At 42.1% G+C, this 21614-nt stretch overlaps 1 long non-coding RNA gene across 1 annotated transcript in view; it reads right to left on the bottom strand.

Moving 5' to 3' along the window:
- Window positions 1-425: 425 nt before the first annotated feature.
- LOC132250008 (uncharacterized) overlaps window positions 426-21614 on the bottom strand; it is a 236750-nt gene continuing 215561 nt past the window's right edge. Inside the window, exon 5 of the long non-coding RNA XR_009461583.1 lies at window positions 426-2735. This is a non-coding gene — a long non-coding RNA (uncharacterized LOC132250008). The remainder of the gene's footprint in view (window positions 2736-21614) is intronic.

The raw sequence follows: 21614 nt of genomic DNA, 5'->3' as shown, positions 1-21614 counted from the left end.
CTGCTGCCCCCGACCATGTGAGTGGCCCTCCTTTGGACCCTCTCAATGCTGTCCACATCCCTCCTGAAGTGCAGCATCTTGAACTGGATGCAGTACTCCAACTGCAGCCTGACCAATGTCACATAGAGGGGGAGGATCACCTCCTTGGTCCTGTTCTGGGTGGGAAAACTGGGGTGCTGGGGATTGTGGGCTCTTGGGGTCTGCCTTGGCAGATAGCCCTGGCTCTGAGTAGGGGAGGAGCTGTTTGCTGCTCAAGGCAGGAAAACTGCAGCATCTGGGGTTGGGAGAACACACACACATAGGAGCAAACAGCCCCTTCCCTATTCAGAACACATATGCTGAGGAGCAAACAGCTCGTCCTCTACCCCTTTCTGCCTAAGGCAGCCAGCAACTTCCAAGCCCAGGAGAAAGCCTCTTACCTTTAATAGATAGCAGCAACAACTACAGATACAGCTCTTCATTATCCACCTGCTCTGGGCTTCAGAGCTTTTCTTATGATCTCACAGTAATCTGTGTAGCAGAGAATCCTTGGCTTCTAGATGTTGTTGTTGTTTGCAGTCCACTCCAGGCACAGCTACTCCTACATCATCCCTGACCAATGCTTATCCAAACCCTTCTTGAAAACCTCCAACAAACAACAACTGTTAGTGAACAAAGGAGTTATGTAGACATGCCTGAGAACTCCAGATGGATCAGGGAGGAAGATCTGTGCTTGCACATGTTGGCAAGCTTGAGGAAATGATTGCACAGGCCAGCTTCACTTAGACTTGTGCTATGTAACTAAGAAAATTTTGTTAAAATATATTAAAACATCAGGGAATACAACTCTATTATTCATATTTAATAATAAATAGCCAAGAGAACTTTGGCCAATGTTCCTGTAATGAGAGGTCACCCTAATCAATGCTGCAGCTTACAGCAACTGTGGAGAAGGAGCATTGGGCAATGGCAAGGGGAAATAGATTCCATCCAGGAATTAATCTTTTGGTGGTAAAGACTCAGTTGGAGTCCTGTACATCATAGATTCTTCTCAAAGAGCTAATTCATTGCAGAGGTGGCAGGCAGGATCTGAGAGGCAGTGATTAGAGCTGAAACTAGATCATTTTTGATTGGGGGCAGCCTATCACCTGACAGTGACAGACCAGAGTGACAGTGATAGTTTCATAGTAGCTAGGGTCAGGAGGGACCTGAACAGATCATCTAGCCTGAACCCCTGCCACAGGAAGGAATGAATGCTGGGTTCACAAGACCCCAGACAGGTGATCAACCAATCTTCTCTTGAATTTGCCCAAGGTTGGGGCAAGGACCACTTCCCTGGGAAGTTGTTTCCACATTTTGGCCACCCGAACTGTAAAATATTGCCTTCTGATCTCTAACCTAAACCTATTCTCGATCAGCTTATTACCATTGCTCCTCATCACCCCAGGTGGTGCCGGGGAGAAAAGGGCTCTGCCTATTTGCTGTTGATCTCCCCTGATGAGTTTGTAGGCAGCCACCAGGACTCCACTCAGCCTCCTCTTGCTGAGGCTGAACAGGTTCAGGTCCTTCAGTTTCTCCTCATAGGGCCTGTCCTGCTGCCCTCTCACCAAGTGGATGGCTCTCCTCTGAACCCTCTCCAGGCTGGCCATATCCCTTTTGAAGTGCGGCACCTAGTACTGGACGCAGTACTCCAACTGCAGCCTGACCAAAGTCGCATGGCGGGGAGTATCACCTCTCTGGACCAGCTTGAGATGCAGTCTGGCACATGCACAGTCCAAGCTCATGTGCATCTTGGAGTCAATAATGAATCCAAGATCCCATTCTGCCTAGTGCTTTCAAGAGGGGAAATCCCTAGCCTGTATGTTGTGAGAGAGAGAGCCACAGGGGGCAAAGGAGCACTGGCCAAAGATAGAAGCAGCTGCCCCAGCCCCAAAGCCCCAAAGAGCCTGGCAGAAATACTCCTTAACCAGGTGTTTCTGGAGGGGAGGGGCCAGAAATTCAAACCTCACTATAAAGAAGAGCCCAGAGCAGGCAGGAGGGGAGAGCGCAGGACCGGAAGGAGAGGAGCCAGGTCGAGCAACATTGTGGGAAAACCTGGAGAGCCAGCAGGAGGCTCCTGCAGAGAGGGAGCTCCCCAGAGAAGACTTAGAGGAAGGTGTGGTGGATTGGCAGTACCAGGGACTGCTTGCAATCTTGCCAGCAGCCAGCAGAGCCCGGCTGGGGAAGGTACCGTGAAAACCCTAATAGAGGGGCACTCCGGAACAAAGGTACCGTAAAGACCCTAAAAGGGACCCTAAAAGGCAGACCCAGTGGGATAAGGGGATTGTAATGATCCCAATAAGAGGCTCATGAAGAGCTGCCATAAAGACAGGAACAGGTGAAGGAGAAAGTGACCTCACCGAATATATATTTTTTCCCCTTCCCCCCCCCCCCCCAAAAAAAGATGGGGAACAATAATCCAGGATGGGAGTGCTTGGGGAGGGGGGGGTTGACAGAGGCATGGGAGAGAACCCAACGGCCGAACATTGATAAAAGGATGATTTGATACCCAGTGGAACGGGCGAGGGTGTAGGGGATGGTGGAGCCTTCAGGAACATAGGCTTCAGGAACATAGGACAGTGGACAACAACCAACTGGAACTACCTACCCAGGTACTGAATCTACTCCTATAAACACCAAGTTGTGGCAGGCGAGGACGTGGGTGCGTGGACCTCCAGTTGGGACTCATCCCTGACATCAGTCGACAGACTGAGGTCCTATGGGGATATAAACAGGAAAAAAAAAAAAATATATATATATATATGTATACACATACTTCTCTATTGAAAGAGAAAACAATAGGCCGGTCAGAGAAAGAAAAAGGAGATAACCACTTCTACACTGAAACCGAGAGCGGCTGGAAAAGCAAAGACTCTTGGGAGGGTGCTACCTAACTAGATACTTGACATATGTATGCTGTGGATTCCTTCTCCCAAGGTGCAGCACCCTGCATTTGTCTAGGTTGAACCCCATCCTATTCTCATCTGCCCACTTTTTTAGTCTGTCTAAATCTAGTTGCAGACTCTCTCTCCCTTCAAGTGTGTCCACCTCGCCCCACATCTTAGTGTCATCAACAAACTTGGACAGCGTGCTTTCCACCCCCTCATCCAAGTCACTGATGAAGATGTTAAACAGTGCGGGCCCAAGGACCGAGTCCTGGGGTACCCCACTGTTCACATCTCACCAGGTTGAGTACAACCCGTCCACTACTACTCTCTGGGTGTGCCCCATCAGCCAGTTTTTTACCCATCCAACTGTGCAGGCATCAATGCCACAGTCACTTTATTAATGAGGATGGGGTGAGAGACAGTGTCAAAGGCCTTCTTAAAGTCTAGAAAGACTATGTCCACAGCGACACCATCATCCAAGGATTTAATTACTTGGTCATAAAAGGCAATCAGGTTGGTCAGGCAGGACCTGCTTTGATGAACCCATGCTGATTGCCCCTGAGCATGATCTCCCTTGCAGGCCCCCCACAGATGTGCTCCTTGATGATTCTCTCCAAGATCTTCCCAAGCACCAAGGTGAGGCTTACAGGCCTATAGTTACTTGGGTCCTCCCTCCTCCCTTTCTTGAAAATTGGGACCATATTAGCCAGTTTCCAATCCCCCGGCACCTGGCCAGATGACCATGAATGCTCATACAGCCGGGCCAAGGGCTCCGCGATGACCCCTGCCAGCTCCCTCAACACCCTTGGGTGGAGGGCATCTGGATTTAAAAATGCAGATTTTAAAATGTCTAGCCCTTCCAGAAGATCCCTAACTACATCTGCACTGACTGAAGGCCTGACAGAGCTATCCCCTGATGACTAACAGGAACAGTAGTAGAGGAGAATAGGAGTAATCTCCACCAGGAACAGCACTGAAGGAGCAGTGACCAGTGAAGGCATTATCAGGGTACGGTATCATCTGCTTGGACTGAAACCACTGAGAACAGAAATTTAGACAAGGGATTCCCATGAGGACTTTCCCAACATGGTATTAGAGCTGTGGTCACTTAAGGTGAGAAAGTCAGTAGAGTCACTAGAAACTATTTTAGGTTGAGAGATCAACTTGGCCTCCTTCAAACCAGGACAATTTAGTGTAACTGTTGACATTTTCACATCTGATATTGTCATACTGTTGGCATTTTCCATGCTTGGGTATAATGAGGGGAGGAACATAATGGCTAGTTACCTCATCAGCAATACACAGCCATGGGAGGAAGACTGGGCTCAGGACTATTGCTAGAGTACCCTGGGCTGGTAGTCATTTACTGTTAACCTATTATAGGGGTCTTAATAACATTTTGGTTGCTTAACCTCTGGAACTCATTGATTGTGAGTGGGGAAATACTGATCATCATCAATGCAGAGATGACTTAATTTAGCCTATATATTGACTTGGTAAACTTACCATGTCAGCACTCTGAATCACAATGGTCTATTCTGAGCATACCACCTCCTGAACCAGAAACAGTGTTGCAGCATCTGCATGGCACTATAAGTGGGTTAATTACCATGGGTGCAGGCTATCTGGCCTTGCTACTCAGTGGGCACATCTACACGAGATGATACATCACCTTAGCTCATCTCTACAGTGATGTAGTGTTGGCAGGCACAAACAATAATGCTAACGCTACTGCACAGTAGCTCATTGCTACTGCACAATAGGGTTGGAAACAACCTGTGCACCACTGGGACTGTACCGTAATGGTTGTTACTATGTGTGCTTTAGGAAGTATGAAATGACTGTGCAGTAACAACTAGGCAGTCAAGAGCATATGTAGATGTGCCCAATAGTACTAAGTAGCCTGCTTGATGTAATGTGTGGACATGACAGGTTAAGGTGGCAGCCTGTAAATGCCTGATCCTATATCCTAGTGGTCAGGCCAATCTCCTAGGAGGGAAAAGACCTGGGTTCTGGTCATGACTGCAGATGCATGTCTAAGGTTGCATGCATAAACAGTCCTAAGACTGTCTGTAACAGTAATTTTATGAAGTTATGATTCCAGCTTTTTTTTTTTTCCGTTAAACCTTGTAAATTACAGACAGTGCATTTGGGGTGGTTTGGATTCTTTACCTCTTGTGCCAGAATTAAAAAGGTACTATAGTTGAAAGAGACAGGAAAGGTAAATGAATAACACAAATAATATGCATATTTATAATTCATATATTATTTGTTAACATGGAATACAAATCTGTGTCAAGTGCTACACACAAGACAGTGAACTATATTCCTGGTCTAAGACAAATAATAAGTAGGGACCTACTTAATTCACAACTTCACAGATTTTGGATGTCCATGAAATAAAAAAAAAACCCTTACTAAAAATAAAATGCTGGCTCCCCAGTGAGATCCAGCGGTCTTCAGGGCCACTGTGGCCCAGCCTCATGGCCCACCAGCAGGGAGGGGGGCTTGCACCCAAGCCACCGGTGTGAAGGGAAGCAGCCAAGTAGTGGCAAGGGGTGGGGACACACGATGGACAACCCTCTTGGCCAATCAGTGGCATGGGGTGGGCTCACCATGAAAAGACAACAAAATTGGCTCTGTGTGCTGCAAGTGGCCCTGAAAAATCCCTTTTGCTTGCTGCGACTTAAGTAGATCCCTAATAATAAAGGGAAAAGAATGGGAAGGACAGGAGGGAGCATAGCATACAACATAGTTGTTTAAAAAAAAAATATTATTCTGGGGCCTGATTCCACTCAGTGAGTCACTTGTAACTGGACCCTAGTTGCTATTTATACTGCTAACAAAAATAATAGTGCCCAACACAAGGTAAAGAATTCACTGTGAAAATCACCCATTTCAGGATCTGGGCCTTAATTCTCACAGTTTATAGTCATCTCAAACTGACTTGCTACAATTTTTATGTTCTTGTTTTTAAATTCTCATCTCCTGTATTCTCATTACTGTTCTAAGCCCTGATTCTTTTCCGTATTGTAAGTTTGGTCCATAATCTTGTGACCATTTTAATTGTTTTTATTTAAATGTAATGCTTAGCTCTTTTTTTCTTTTTTTTTAATCCAAAAGTCACAAGAAGTGCCGTCTGGCTACATAGTCAGTCTCCATCTTTCTGTCCTGCTGACTCTTGTATGACTTTACACCTAGTTGCCCATTTTCAGTAAGAGGCAGGGAGGATGCCCTTAGTCCTATCTAGCTAGTGGGTAAGCTACTTCCCTGGGAGATGTAGTTTCAGTCCACCCCTTCATGCTAAACAGAGCTTAGGACCCAAATCTCCCACTTCCTGTGTGAGTACCGTAATCACCGGCTACTGGGCAAAAAGTGGGTTGGCCCACTTTTTTCACAATTTGGAAAAAAAGTAATTATGACAATATAGAGGTTTGTAATATGCAGTCCTGAATTAGATTCCTATGGAATAGGATTTTAATTCTGGCCCTCCCCCATTTGCACCCTATGGCCAGCCCTTCCTAATAGCTGTCTGTTGCTGTCTCCTTGTTCAGTGCTTTCATGCTCTGTAGGATCAGACAATGCATTGGGAGAATGAGAGAGCTATATGCCTCCCCAGGCAGAATGGGACCACTTTTTGCTGAGGCAAAACAGCAATTTTGGAGATGAGCAGCCACAAACCTATAGATCTCTAATTGATGGAATTGGATCAGAGTTACCAGCTGTCCATAAATTTACAGACACTCTGTAAATAACCAGGCTAAAAATGCCTGTCTGTAAATTCCATAAGAAAATGGTGCCAGCTATAAATCAAGAAGCAAAAAGACCTCTGCAAAATCAGCAATCAGCTCCATAAAAGCATGGAACTGACTGAATCTCCATGGTTGGATACACTGTTGAAGCACAGATGAAACATAGTGATGCCATCTGGCATTCAAGTGTGACTGCAAACCCTGAAGGTAGTTCTTCCCAGGGCTTTGTGGTTCCCTCCACCATACCCCCATACCCCCCTCCCAGCTATGTGCTGCTGCTGCTGCTGCCTCCTGTCTGCCTGTAACACTGCTGGGAAGCTGGGAAGGAGATGGTGGTCTTTCTTTTCAGGTCTGCGCTGGAGGAGTGGGGCTGGTAGGGATAAGGCTGGGGGTGGGGTAAGGGGACAGCGTGGTGTGGGGTGCAGTTACAGGTACAAGGGTGTGGGGATGAGGTGGTGATCATTGGGGTTAGGGTTAACATAGTGTAAAACCACTGTTGCAGTCAAGTAGGCTTGCCAACCAAGGAAATGATTTTTTAATTAATAATCTCCAAACTTATTTACTATGTTTTGAACTGAGCTCTTGTTCAGAGTCTGGCAAAAGAGTTACATTCACATTTATGTAAAACATGGAAGTAAAAATATATGTCAATAAAAAGTTTGGTTGTCTGTAAAAAGTTTTTAGATTGTCAGTAAAAAAATTGCCTTGGTTTTTCAACCTGGAATAGGATCTGGGCACACCTTTCCTCTTATAGACATGTTTTCAAAAACATGCCACCGATCCTGATTCTGTAAGGTGAAAAACACACTGGCTAGGGACAGAAGTTACACATAAACTGGTTTAAGTAATCAGAAACTGTTTTAAACCTGTAACAAAATAGAAGTTCAGTGCATATTAACCAGCTTCAAAATGGCTGAAACTGATTTAAAATAAACCTGGTTAAATGTAGTATTGGACTTAACTGATTTGGGTCAAACCGTTGTATGAAACTTCTGTCCCAGACCCCTTTCTGGTTCAAGTTAAATCACAGTTCCCCAGGATCCCAGCATGCTTTCCCATCCTGGGCTGCGCTGTACTGTCTGCTCCAGCAGAGAAGGATTTAGTGGGGTGGGATGGGGGGAAGCAGGCACCCCTCCCCCTCCCCAGGCAAATCCTGGGCTGGGGGCTGGGGCCAGGGAGGGGGTTAAACTTCCTTTCCTCCCAAGTACAGAAATGCCCTGCCCTGCTAAGAACTTAGTGCTGGCTGTGACTAGGGACTACAAATCCCAGGGGTACCTGGAAGAAGAAAGAAGAGATGAGCAACCCTACAGAGTTCTGCTGCTCTGATTCTGGACTGCAAATCCCAGAGACCTCGAGGGCAGCAGGAAGATGAAGCAAACACACAGTTCATGCTGGCAACATGCTAGAGAGCCATGCTCTAATACCCCCCTCCCCCCCCGGCTTCTGGCCTGAGCCACTGCAGGTATGTGGCTGCATTCCCTGAATCAAAAGTGCATGTCTGTTCAGTTGTTTCTCAGTTTAATCTCTGAAGTTTAGACCAATTTGCAAAGACTGAATTGATTCAGCCTTGGGCTTTTTGACTGTCTGTATTTAGCTACCAAGTCTCTAGTAGGAACTCAGTAGCCATATAAAGTAGGAGAGGCAAGTTATCTGCCTTGGATAATTATAATTAGCCAAATAAAACATACACCTATGCTAGGCACAGACACCAATTGACCTGCTTGGTTAAGAATACATGATTCATGCTGCCTGAATATATTGCTGTCAACCTGAGAAGCAGAAAAATGGAGGACAGGATAATGTCCAGGGAGAAAGGTTAGCAACTGTATGCATACTCAGATGGTACTGCTAATTCTTTTTATCCAGTCTTCAGTCCCATCATAAGAGGACAATTGTATGAGGCTATTTGTATGATCTCAAATAGTTGGTAGATCCCTCAAAAGGAAGAACATACAGTATTTCAAAAATGCAATTCAGTTAGCAAGACAGATCTGGTGGCATACAGAAAAGACCAAGAGATACTAGTACAGTAATGCATTTAGATTTAGACAAATAGATTTTAAATAGTTTTGCTAGAGGAAAAGAATGAAAGGGGAGGACAAAATGAGGTTCCTATAGTGGGAAAAGATAAGTCAAAGCATAGGACTAAAAAGCCCCAATATGAGATTATTTACAGATTTTTTGAAGTACAGACTACTGAGGTAGAATATGTCAAAATGTCAAACAGTCATTGCTCCCTCTCTCACTCTATACTGGCTCAGGATAGTATTATTTATTTTGTTTGGTGGATATTTTTTATTATTATTATTATTTTGCAACATACTCTGTGGATTAAAAAAGACTTTCCCAACTGAGAGCCCCTATGTGGGATCTTCATGAAACAAGAGGTTTGTCCATGACAGTACACAAACAAAGAGTCTTCTTTTACTTAGCATCAGCCAGCTCCTGGCATAACTCACACTCCCAGTCCTGTCTCTGACTTCATAGCAGATGTGGTGACTTTTCAACCAACTGCTTTATATCCAGTGTACAGGGCATTTGTTTGTAGTGCAGTTATGCATTCACCTGTCATAACAAACTAATAATTATATATCTTTATTGGTAATACTCTTATTGCTCTAGGAATTCATTTAGTTTTATCCCTTCAGTACTTCAAACAGTGCCCACCTCCACATTAAAGAATATTAAAACATCTGAGAAACAGATCATTAATCAATTTCAGAACACATACCTACTCTGCCTCTAGCCAGATGTGTGCAAATGCAAAATAAAGGGAATCAGAACACAACAGTGGAGGACCAAAAAAAAAAAAAAGAAAAAAAAGAACAAAATTTTTCAAGGGGAAAGAGTGGCCAAACTAATGTGTTCTGATATCTGTGTAGAATATGAATCAGCAAAGGAAGTGATGGAAAGCTTCCCACAATGGGTCAGATCAAGATATCACACTACGTAGCACTTTATAACACCAGTAGTCCATTAGATGTCAGAAGGATTAATTGTAAAATAAAGGACTAATGAATGTGAGACAAGGTATCATAATTTGGCCTAAAATTACAAGAATATAAGAAGGGCCAATTTTTTCTGTTATGTATTTTAGTGGACCAGTTGTAAAATTGGGAGAGATGTTAGACAATCTTCTGAGTACAGAGGGAGAGAAATATTGTATAAAAAGTGAAAAGGTATTTTCTTTTTAGTAGAAAAAGGGTAAAAACAATTACAAAGTGTTGTTACAGTTCAATTTTTTCAAAAGCAATATTTGGAAAGCTCTAACATATGCTTGCAACTAAACAAAAATACCATAAGCCTTAATTTTCCAAGATTTCCAGGAGAAAACTGTTAACCAACAAAAACTAACAGCTTGCCAAAACCTAAAATATAAACCACTGTAACTGTCAAGTCATATTTTCTTATGAATACATCATTCAGCTCTTCTTGAGAGAAAAAAAACCCTGGATTGCACACAAAATAGCACAGATCATCAAATATCACATAAATAGCCATGATTCACCTACATTTTAAAACATTCTGGGCCCATCTACATGTGCATTTATGTAAGCCTAGATTTACTGCACAGTAAGCAATTTTGGCTAGGTGTTTACACATGTTGGTGAACTGCGCAGCTGGAGAGCTGGGCAGGATGGGGCCCTGAATACCTGAGGACCCCTCCTCCAGTGACATGTCACCGGAGCGGTCAGGGTAGGGTGGGGGCTTGGGCAGGCTGCCCATGGTGGTACATACAGCTGGATTGTGACCTGGATCCTGGGACTCCAAAATACAGGTCAGCTGCTGCATAAAAGGCATGGTCTTGTCGAAACAGCTGAACTGACGATCGTGGTCAGTCATAGCCACCCCCTGTGCCCACAATGCCTTGACCTTTATGTGGCACTGCTGCACTAACCAGCAGTGCACTCACTCTCACTTCTTACCTGACAGGGCCTCGTAAATTTGGGCATTCAAGCATCCACCCAGATCAAACTGGTGCAGCACCTATGCATCACTCCAGAGCACCATGAGGTCAGCAACCTCCAGCTGGGGTCTCAGGTGGAGGGTGTAGACATGCACACATGAACAGGGGTGGGTCTGGATGCAGAGGATGAGGACATTGTGGGTCCCATGCCAGCTGTCTGGGCCCTCTTGTGGCTGTCCTACTGTTTCTGGCCCTGGGCAGCTGCCAGCTGTACCCAGTGCAGGGGCATGGTATGGGACTAGGAGCCTTGTGGCTGAGGCTATGCCCCACAGCCCCTGCAGTCACAGGGCAGATTGCTGGCGGTGTGCAGCAGGGAAGTGGTGCTGGCCCTGATGCACTCGGCTGGCTTCAGGTGACCCTGGGGGCTGACAGGCCTGAACAGAGGCTGCAGCAAAAGGGTGCAGCTAGCAGCAAAAGGCTGAGCAGCACTGATGAGGTGGTGGCAGGCAGGCATAGCAGGGCTGTGGCCTGCCCAGGGGGACACACAGGGTCTGCAGTGTCCTCAGGCTGCCTGTGATGTGTGCTCCATGGAACAAAATGACTCCAGGCTTTTATAGTTTTCTGGTAGGGGATGGCAGTGAGGCAGTCCAGTTTGGAGCAGGAGAGGCTCCCATCCACTAGCCTCAGGCCAGCCCCCTTGTGGCTGGGCAGACCTGGCAGTAAACTTTCTGCCACGTCGCATCTACATATGTGTTACTGCACAGTTACTAATTTCTACCTGTTTTTGCAGGAAGCAAATTTAATTATGATTAAGGGAATTGACGGAGCAGTAAGTATGCACACATGTAGACATGCGTGCTTACTGCGCAATAAATTAGGCAACTGCGCAGTAACATGTCTCATGTAGACGTGCCCTCTTAGTACAAAAGAATACTGCAATAAATAAGAGGATGTGAAATAATCTTATTATGCTTACAATTTCCTTCAGTGAACTGATAAAAAATTCATAAATATAAGAAGCACTCTCTTCCATTTCAGAAAAAAACTATTTGAGATGTGTTGTTCCAAGTATATACTATATTTAGCTGCATAAAAGATGCAGTAAGTAATTATACATAGTCAGGTATGAATGACTTGCATACTATAATTATGAAGGAGTGATTAACCTAAAATGTTCAAAGGCCCTGTTACTAATCCCAGTAGATATAAGTGATTAATTGTGCTGAAGAAATGGATGGAAATAATTGCATGAACAGTGTACTCAAATAATAAATAATTAACTTTGTTTCAAGGCAGAGATTTGTCTAATTCTCTTTGTAAATCCAAATTACCAACTAGTAACTTGTAATTAATCACTGCATTGTCCAACACCTTCTGATTTTAATCATCAAGTTAATGGGAAAAATAATAATGCTATAACAGGTTGGCAGATACTGTAGAAAGATATTGAGCTAACCTGATAGGTTTATTGTAACAATGACACATAATCAATTTATGCTTTCCCCAGGAAGAACTTATGCTCAAATAAATCACTCCCATTCTAATACCTCTATCCTGTAGACAGTATCTTTACTCATGTGAACATTCCCATTGACTGACGGATCTATCCCACTAAACTCAGAAAGTATTCATGTGAGTAGAAATATGAACACACAAATGTTTGCAGGATCCAGGCTTAATTTACTGGCATAACCTGAAAGGCAAGAATTTTTATGGGTGATACCGTTTTAGTGGACCAACTATATATTTGCAAGGTATCAAGTAAGACCTGAAGAAGGGTATATGATACTCAAAAACTTGTCTATGTCCCTCCCAATTATACAGTTGGTCCAATAAAAGTTATTGCCCACAAAAATCCTTGCTTCACATTGTTTCTAAACCACCATGGCTACAACATCACCCCAACTTTATCACAGTATGGTATAACTTGAGATATTTAGTTTTTAATAGTTTTACCTTCTCATCTTTGTCCACACAAAAAGAGATAATTCAGAATACAGTTAGAACACTACTGAATAAGATATGTTAGTAAACATCTTGGCCAAACAAATATCCAAATATCAGCCAATAAAAAACAAAGTTAAATTAACATAATGTGGGGAAATGATGGCAAAACCTTTATTTAGATGTCTTAATATTTTCCATTATAAAAACATTCTCATGCCTTTTTGTTAATAAAACCTAATACTGCTGCTTTCTACAGTGGGCCTTTGAAATTTGGCCAAGAGAATTCCTGGTGCCAGAGAAGTGCCTTATCTTTGTTACAAACCATTCTAGTCAGGTTTAGCAGTCAAGCACTTTTACAAATCACTATGAGTCATGTTGGTGGACAACAATATTTCAGCAAAAAAATAACTACAGAACATAAATTATTATATTTATATAATAGACCAAGACCACACTACCCCCAAATGGTGAGGAAGGAAAGAGACCAGTCTGACAGTAAACAAACCCTAGCCATGTAGATTCATCAAAAGTCCTGCTAGGGGGCCCCATATAGGGCAGAAGCCTCCAGCCTCCTGAGTTCTGGGTGCGTAGAGAGAAGATGTCAAGCCTGGCTCTTTCCAGTCATCTGCCATACATTACAGATGTCCAACTCCCACTGGTGCTAAGATAACAACCTTTTGCCGCCAACTAATGTAAGTCACCCCTGTAATTTAAGTAGTTAAGTCAGTGCTGAAACTTCAAGGTTCAAACACTGATGATAATGATGGATGGTTATGGTGTAGAATTATCTTAATCACAAAAGCCCTTCTACTCTTCTTGCAGTCCTCTATCACATTCAGTATACACCTTCTAACTTCTAAGGTAAACAAGAGAAGAAGCTTGCAAACCTTCTTCACTATATAACTTTGACTCCATTCATGAGTGCAGCCTATCCAATTCACTGAATGAGAAAGAAGTAAAAAACAGTATCTGATCATATAATTAAAAACTGTTGCATAATTCATACACAGGAGGAAGCTAAATTATAATTATTGTGGCAAACTAAATTCATTTCCTTTCATAACTTTCAAGTACTTGACGTTACCACCTAAACAACAACATGTTGGCATAGTTTTTTGCACAGTCTTCATACAAATAATGTCTATATTTATTAAAAAGTTAGACAGCCTCTTCTTTATAAAGAAACTTGCAAGTAATTTTCTAACTTCCAAAACTGTTCAGTCTTTTAGAACAAACCTTTACTAACCTAAATCTGTTTATGTCTTGCCTCTGTTTATTTGTTCACATGGTATAAGGTAAATCCTAAAGACACCACACGATTACAAAGAACAAAATGCTCCAATTAGAACTGCACTTTGGATTTGAGGAAATTTTCCCTTTACAGTGGTATCAGTCTGCATTAATCATACTATTAATAAAAATCTATACTCAGATCACTCTTTTTTTTTTCAAGATTATTTGTGTTTTGTGAAAATGTTAAAATTACCAAAGAGACACTTGGGGATCACTTGGGATACTAGGATCTAAGATCAATAATGCCATGTATTGTCACCACTGAAGGAGAAGGATTTCCGTAGTGTGTGATTAGATCCCTTTTTCTTCTTGCTGTATTCACACCTTCCTCTTTGCATTATTATGGAATTTCTCACTCTTATTATTCTATAACTTATTCCTATCTAAACAAGTTTCAGTCTTTCCTGAATTTTTAGTCTTCACTGAGTTTATAACACAGTTAATTTTTAAATACATTATTTGCTTTCATTTAATTTTAATTTATTAGAGAGTGTACCAAATTGCCATCAGTTGGGGGCATATAAGTTTAAGCATGATGTTTAAGGAAAGTAGTAGAATGTATTCTTTTCTCTGATCCCTTTTCTCTCATTCCAAATACATTGTGCTGTAGATACGTATATGTAGCATTAGCAGGGGAAGGAATGGTGAACCTCTGAAAAAGAGTTAAGGGATTTGGAAGGCTTAATAAACCAGGCCTCATTCTAATCCTTAACTGGATGGGGATCTGGAAAGCCGAGTACAGCCCCACTTCAGCTATTATCAGCAATGCTCCACCCCCTGAAATGAGAAGGCCCAAACAAGGAAGGATAGAGGTTTGCTGGTTGTTGCTGTCACTCATGAATGGGACTATATAGAAAGGGGGCCTGTAATACCTTGTTCAGCATGGCTAACTCTTAGAAGAATTTTATTATAAGACTCTTAGAAGAATTTTATTATAAGACTTAAGATATTAGCTGATTCCTCAAGGCACATAAATATGAGAATCTCAGCTTACACTTACAAAATAAAACTACATTTTTGGCCTTCTGGGGTAGAAGCAAAATTCTCAAACAAGACTCAAAGGGTCACTTATGTCTCAGAAACCATAAGTCAGATAAAATAAGCTCACCTTTTGAACACTTGGTGTTGGCAATCCTGCTTGTTTATTTCTTAGGCAAAATGTCCATGGTTCGAAGGCTATTTTTACACCTCCTTTCCCCCATCCCCAAATAAAGAGTTCAGGATTGAGGTCTATAATACCTTCTCATCTATCTCCAAAAGGTGTTTAACCCATTCAGCTGGTAAAGCACTTGGGAGTAGCTAAAGTACTATATGGTCACATTTACACATCGCTGTATGGTGACATTGCTATGGTGCCATGCTTTAGTACTTCTTTTTGGAAGTACTCAAGCATGGTGCAGTATTGGCAGTTACTGTGCTGTGTGCATGGCACATGGTTAGATTTTGCCACTAGGTCACCATAGCAGTGTGCTATACCGGGGAAATGCATCACTACAGTAATGTAGTTGCTGATCTCATGTAGGCTCACACAATTGCTATGTCGCCATAGCACACCATACAGTGATACAGCATGTTGCTATGTCACCATAGGGTGATGTGTAGATGCAGCCTATAAGAGTCAATTACAGAGGTCACCTTGACAATCTTTTAAATTTTACCTTATGCCTGATTAGTGTTACCATGGTACTCCCTATCCTAAGGTACCATGGTAACATTAAGTACTTGCAAATGATAATTATAAACTTGTTAATGTTGACCACAGTATGATTAAATGAATCACTGAGGCATATACAAAAGTGCTGTAAGGACAAACAGTAGCTGTGCAAAGCTCTGGCAAGATACAATGAAGGATAAGGGAACTGAAGTAAACTAGAGATGACTGGTAATTATATTAAGAGAGAGAAATACTAGGAGGCCTTTACTAAGCCTAATTCTGTTTCAGTTCTATACGTTGTAAATGGTTTCTTTTTGTTGAGATAAGATCTTCTGTAACCATCATTAATCCACTGGAAAACAAATCTCCTCTCTTGTACCAACAGAAATATGTCCTATGTCTTCAATTAACACGTCTTAAATATATAACTCAAGGTTACAGAAAGCAAGGCCATTCCTTTTAGAAGAATTATTGAAATGGGTTCCAATAAAATAAATAATCCATTTGGTCAGAAATTTCATTTGGGTTGGACAAGAGCCATTTGCAATCATAGTTAATGTTTGGAATATTAATGTTACTTGCCAAGGACCTTACAGGTTTGACTCTGATTCCTCCTTTAATGTAAGATCAATATATATAACTTCAGTTACTTTAGGGCTGTCATTTCTGTTGAAATACTACACACAGTGTGGAAGATGAAATTCATGATACAGTCACAAGATACTGGTATTGAGTACAGGTTTTGGGTTTTGTTTTTTTGGGGGGGGGTGGGGGGGGAGTTCTATGCTTTTCTGGTTCAAAAAAAGCTCCTTCTCTAATAACCTCCTCAATACAATGATGAATAAATGAAAAGGCCAGATTATAGCTAGCTTGAAAAAAAATATTTTGTGGAGTAACAAAAGATAGGTCTTAAACAAATGTGAAAGGTTTAAAATATCCCTTACTTCCCATCAAATAATGTATGTGGCACTGATTCATATCTATAGAGATTATATGTTAGTACTGTGTTTTTCAGAGTTGGAATGTGGTGAATGATCAGTGCTGAAAGGCAACAGAACATGGCATCCAAACAGATAGGGATGGGACCTGAAGTAGTGAAAAACTGAAAATGTATATAGTCCCAGGTTGTAATGACAACCAAAAATATACAGCAAAGAAGAAGATAACCCTATTTGGTTTTACATATTTGCAATGATTCATATTAGTAATAAACTTTATTTTAATAAGCATTTTTCTTTACAAATGTTATTTCAAGTAGTTTTACAGATTTTGTAATACAAATTTAGAGATTCTTCAACCCTAATGAATAGATTCTATTCCCCTTTGAGAAATAAATTTAGTGTATAATTAATAGATAAATGGGAATTAATGGCTATATTTACTGTACAACAATAAATTTCACTAATTTTGACACTGTACAGATAATCCACACATAAACTTGCTTCTTGTTGAGTGTTTGACTTCAGGAGTGGATGCTTGAAGTGTTTCTGTTATCACCCTGCTTTGTTGTCTCTCTCCTCTGTAGTTCTCCTCCCAGATAGTTCTCATTGTTTCCTTGACCTGGAATTCTCCAGTCACTGCCTGGCATCTACTTTGGACCTCAGGTATTATAATGTCTTTATTTGGTCACAGAAGTAACCAGTTTAACAGGCAGCTCACAGTCATTGACACCAAAGAAAGCCTAATATATGCTGCTTTTCATGCAGGCTCTCACAAAGGACACTGTGAGAACACTTGGGCCACATTCAGGACATTCAAGAAACCCAGGGAGGAATCAATTAAAGTTATTTAGTTTTCTCTAAGTAGTGACCTACTTCAAATGGGTAGTGAACAGTATACATGTTTGCCTTTGCATGGGAGGGGTGCACAGGCAGCCTCCTCTGGCCAAGACCAGCAGGATGGGAGCGCTCCTGGGAGCAGCATGCCCTATGGGCTCCCCAGCCTGTCAGAGATTGCTGAGCACAGCTGAGCACCCAGGCCACCTGATTTGCTGCTGAGAGGGGGCAACCATGCTCCCAAACCCCTGCTGCCTCACCCCAGACCCTCCCCTGTGCTCCACCCTGAGGCTTCCAGAAGAGCCCTAGAGGGAGTGCCCTCCTTTGTTAGTTGCATGTCCCTCCATCTTCCAGCCTGCCCACATCTTGCCATGGTGCTCTACTCTCCATGCTCAAGCAAGCAGACCCAGGAGTTGCTGTTTGTACTGTTTGTCACCCTGCATGACTTTCAAAGGAAGCTATGGGGTGTCATGCGCAGCTATCTGGGCATGATGCAGCAGTTGGTCACCATGGAATGCAGTTTCCTGCCCCGCAAGCCAGCAGTCAGCCATACCCCATGGGGCTACAGCATCCTGCACCCACGAAGCATCCTGAGCCAGTGACTTCCAAGGGGCTATTGAGGATGACACCCCCAAAGATGCCATGGATACAATTTGAAATTTGCAGAATTAAGGCCACAAGAGATCAGGAAATCCAAAAGTTAAGGTTGAAAAAATATACTGTTTTTTATTTTTGTTAAAAAATTATTTTAAAGTAGCAGGGTATGCATTGCATAATGTGGCTGATAAAAGACAAGGGTTGTGCAAAGTTAACAAAGTTTGGGTAATTTTGTAGTGATTTTGATAGTGTAGCTTTAACATTTCATCAGAGTTTGCTGCCTTCTATAGCAGACATGGCTTCAACTGAACCCCTCCATTTAAACACCCCAAAATAGGGATGTTGAAAATTCAGACCTGGATCCAAAGTCTGCAGCTTAAAAGTGTCTCCTACAGGCAACCATCAGAGGACTTGCTCTGTCAGGATCCTTAACTGCACTATATATGCAGCTATATTACATAATGTTGAGCGATTCCGGTCTAGTGGCCCAGTGTCATAGAATCATAGAGAAGTAGGGCTGGAAGGGACCTCCATAGGTCACCTAGTCCAACCCCTGCCTGAGGTAGGACCATCCCTATGCAAGTCATCCTATACAAACCCAATGTCTAACCTGTTAGCAAAACTACACAGTCAACCCTGACACAACACAAGACATAACACCCTAACCTGCCACAGGTAAAGGAGGGAGATCATAGTGGCCAATTTCCTTCTGCTGTAAAAGTTGTTAGTATATACCCAAGAGATCCCAGGAACAGGGGCACACTATCCACTACAGAGACAGGCAAGAACCCCCCCAGTCCACATCAATCTGAGCATTAGGTAAAATTCCTTCCTGACACCAAATATGGCCATCAGTCTGTTTATGAGCAGTGAGACAAGACTGGATGTAGCATTAGCGGGCAAAAACCATGACACCACTGCTACATCACTGTAACAACAGCATCATAGGGACACGTGTAGACGTGCCCACTGTGTGGCTTTGCGCAAATCACTTTACCACCACGCTCTTTCCTTTGTTCTATATTTTGTCTGCCTTACTTATAGTGACTGTAAGCTTTTAAGTTAAGAACTGCTTAGTTGTTTTTTCTGTTCAGTATCTAGAACAATGGGGTAATGAGTCATGGATTCCAGGCTCTACTATAATTCAGATAATGATAATAGATGGCTTGATAATGAAATGAGTCTTCTGAAATTCTTGCTGGTAAAAGATTTTTTGCTCTGCCTTTCTACTTTTCACTTTTCCATTATTGAAATGTAAGATGCAGGGAACCTAAAAGCAGCTACTTTGCAACATAAAGTCAGCCTTTTGACTCCAGTGGGCTCTTAATCAGAGCCATAGTTCCTGGAATACACACTGCTTGAGGCCCTAGAAGATCCTGAAAGAAACAGAAAATCTATCAAACCTTTTAAGAATAAAGTCACTCACCATAAGTACATAGAAAAAATGGGCAGTTTAACAAATTGATTTATGAGTGATTTGTCCAGAAGATATTAAAAATCAATGAAGTTTAAGAGAAGTGCCTTTGGGGTGGCAGAACGTAAGTTCTCAAGTAGTTACTCATTTCTGCGTCTGTTTTTGTTATCTGTATAAAGCATTGCTGGAGTTGATAATGCAGTGGTTTATAGTATTCAAAGGCACCAAAGACACTACTTGCCATTCCTTAATGCTCACAAACAATGCCACTGTAAGCTGGAACAGACACTAATGGCTTTAATATACCAGAAGCATATGCATTCTTACAGCCTTTGTGATCTGTCTATTGTATCATGTTACTACAACATTACTATACCAGTGCTCCAATACAATATTAATGTGATGCAGATGTATTAAGCTATTACATCTCCATTTCCACTCAAGTATATTAGCAGAAGAGACATGTGGGTACAGTTGTATTCAGGTCTTCAAAGAATTCCTGAATGATTCAATTCCCTGAAACTTTCAGCTTGTAAATTAACAACCAAAAATGTCTAGATTCTTTGAAAAAAAATGTGGCAGAATATCTGAAAAAATGTGATTTCCTTTCTTAAAGTTCAGTATTGGTATAAAATATAGGTATTTATGTGTATGAGTATATATGTATGATGTACAGGAACTGGAGACAAGAAGAATTTATATTACACCAAATTCAAGAAATACAAACTCTATAGCATACATTTTCACTTTGTGGCTCCCAATACACTTGTTCAGAACCATGAAGGTAACCCCTAATAATAGACATTCACTTTTGCCTTTTCCTGTCTTCATTTTTTTTTAAAAAAGGATGGTGTTGGGGTTGGGGAGCTGTGGAATCAGAAAAAATATATGCCTTAAACTTTGATTATTTTAGTTATAAGATGACATAACCGCTTTGTGGAGAATTGCTGGCTCTGTACAGTAGAACAGATAAGGGCAAGTGTTTGTTGTTTGTAACTCCTCTGCAACTGCTTCGCTCACCGCGGCCTTGAAGGTAGCAAAAAGTATGTACAAAGTAGATTTCCAGGTGCAAGAAGGAGGTTTGTGAACTAACCTTGCCTCCCCCATTAGGTCCCATCCTGATTATAGCAAAGAAATAATGAAGTAATATTATAGCCGCTTTTCATGCTAATTTCACTATATGATCACGTGAGTTGTAAGCGACTGTTAAAAAGTATATAAGCCTCCTGATTTTGCTCTTGAGGGGGGACCCCTTCCAAGTGCTTGGGAAATCCATGTCACTTTGGAACTCCCCCTACAGCTGTAGTTTCTTTTGAATAAAAGCTTCTGCTGACCTGACCCAAAAGTATGCTGTGTGTGTTTCCACGACAGAGCAAAGCACTGGTTTCTTCAGCCCACCTCCTTTCTTCCTTATTCCAAGAAGCTGTCCTTCTTCCCCCTCATAGTCCTATCTGTTCTTGTCCCTTTTAGCTTTCCCCAGTTAAAAGAAAATCTTAGTCTTCTGCAACTACCCCTAGTACCAGAACTAGAGTTCCTGGGAAGCAGAGGCATCATGCGTAGCCACTTTTTCTACCTTACCGAGACAGGATTTACCTACCTTAATTCCCTTGAAGACTTGAGCAAATAGGATATGCTGATGTTAGCATAGGACAGGGCCATGAAGAAAAGTGCATCTATTTCCTATATCATCTTGAGTAACTATTGCCTACTTCACAGAAGAAGTGTGAAACTTAATTAATTTTACAAAGGATCAAGAGTTCTATCTATGTTGCTTGCTTCACCGAATCTTAGGCCCTATTTCTCTCACATAGTGATTCAGCACTCTCTTCCTTACCACCACCTTTGCTAATCCTGAGTCATAGGCGCCAACTTTTATTTTTGCTGGGGGGCCTAAGATGATGGACATGTGGAAAGTTTTATGCATTTTGGGTGACAGCCCTCTTCCTCTGGGGGGTTAGGGCCCTTGGGCCCCATGTACTTGGCACCTGTGCCCTGAGTAGTTCCTTTGAAACTGCTTGTAGAATAAGATATTAATAACAGTGAGTAAGGATCTTAAAGTCTTCTCCATAGGACCTGAATACACAAAATGATGACTGCACTGGTGCTTATCCAGTAAAGCATGTGCACATGCCCAACTGGGTCACATGTGCAGTCTTACTGTGGTCAATGCTTGAGGCTAAGATCTTCAAATAAGTTTAAAGGAATTAAGCAGCCATCTTCCATTGACTTTCCCATGCTAAGTGCTTCACTGGATTGGGGCCAGAGTGCTAATCAACTGAGCTCATAATGAGTAATTTAAGCCTCAATGGTTGCTTGCTTCATCATTTGACTTTGGCTGAGAAGGTGCAATGGATTGTTTTCATTCTGAA

This window comes from Alligator mississippiensis, chromosome 4 (genome assembly GCF_030867095.1).
Source record: "Alligator mississippiensis isolate rAllMis1 chromosome 4, rAllMis1, whole genome shotgun sequence".
In the NCBI taxonomy this organism is placed as follows: domain Eukaryota; kingdom Metazoa; phylum Chordata; order Crocodylia; family Alligatoridae; genus Alligator; species Alligator mississippiensis.
The sequence above is the reverse complement of the archived record's forward strand: the minus strand, read 5'-3'. Positions and strand labels throughout refer to the sequence as shown.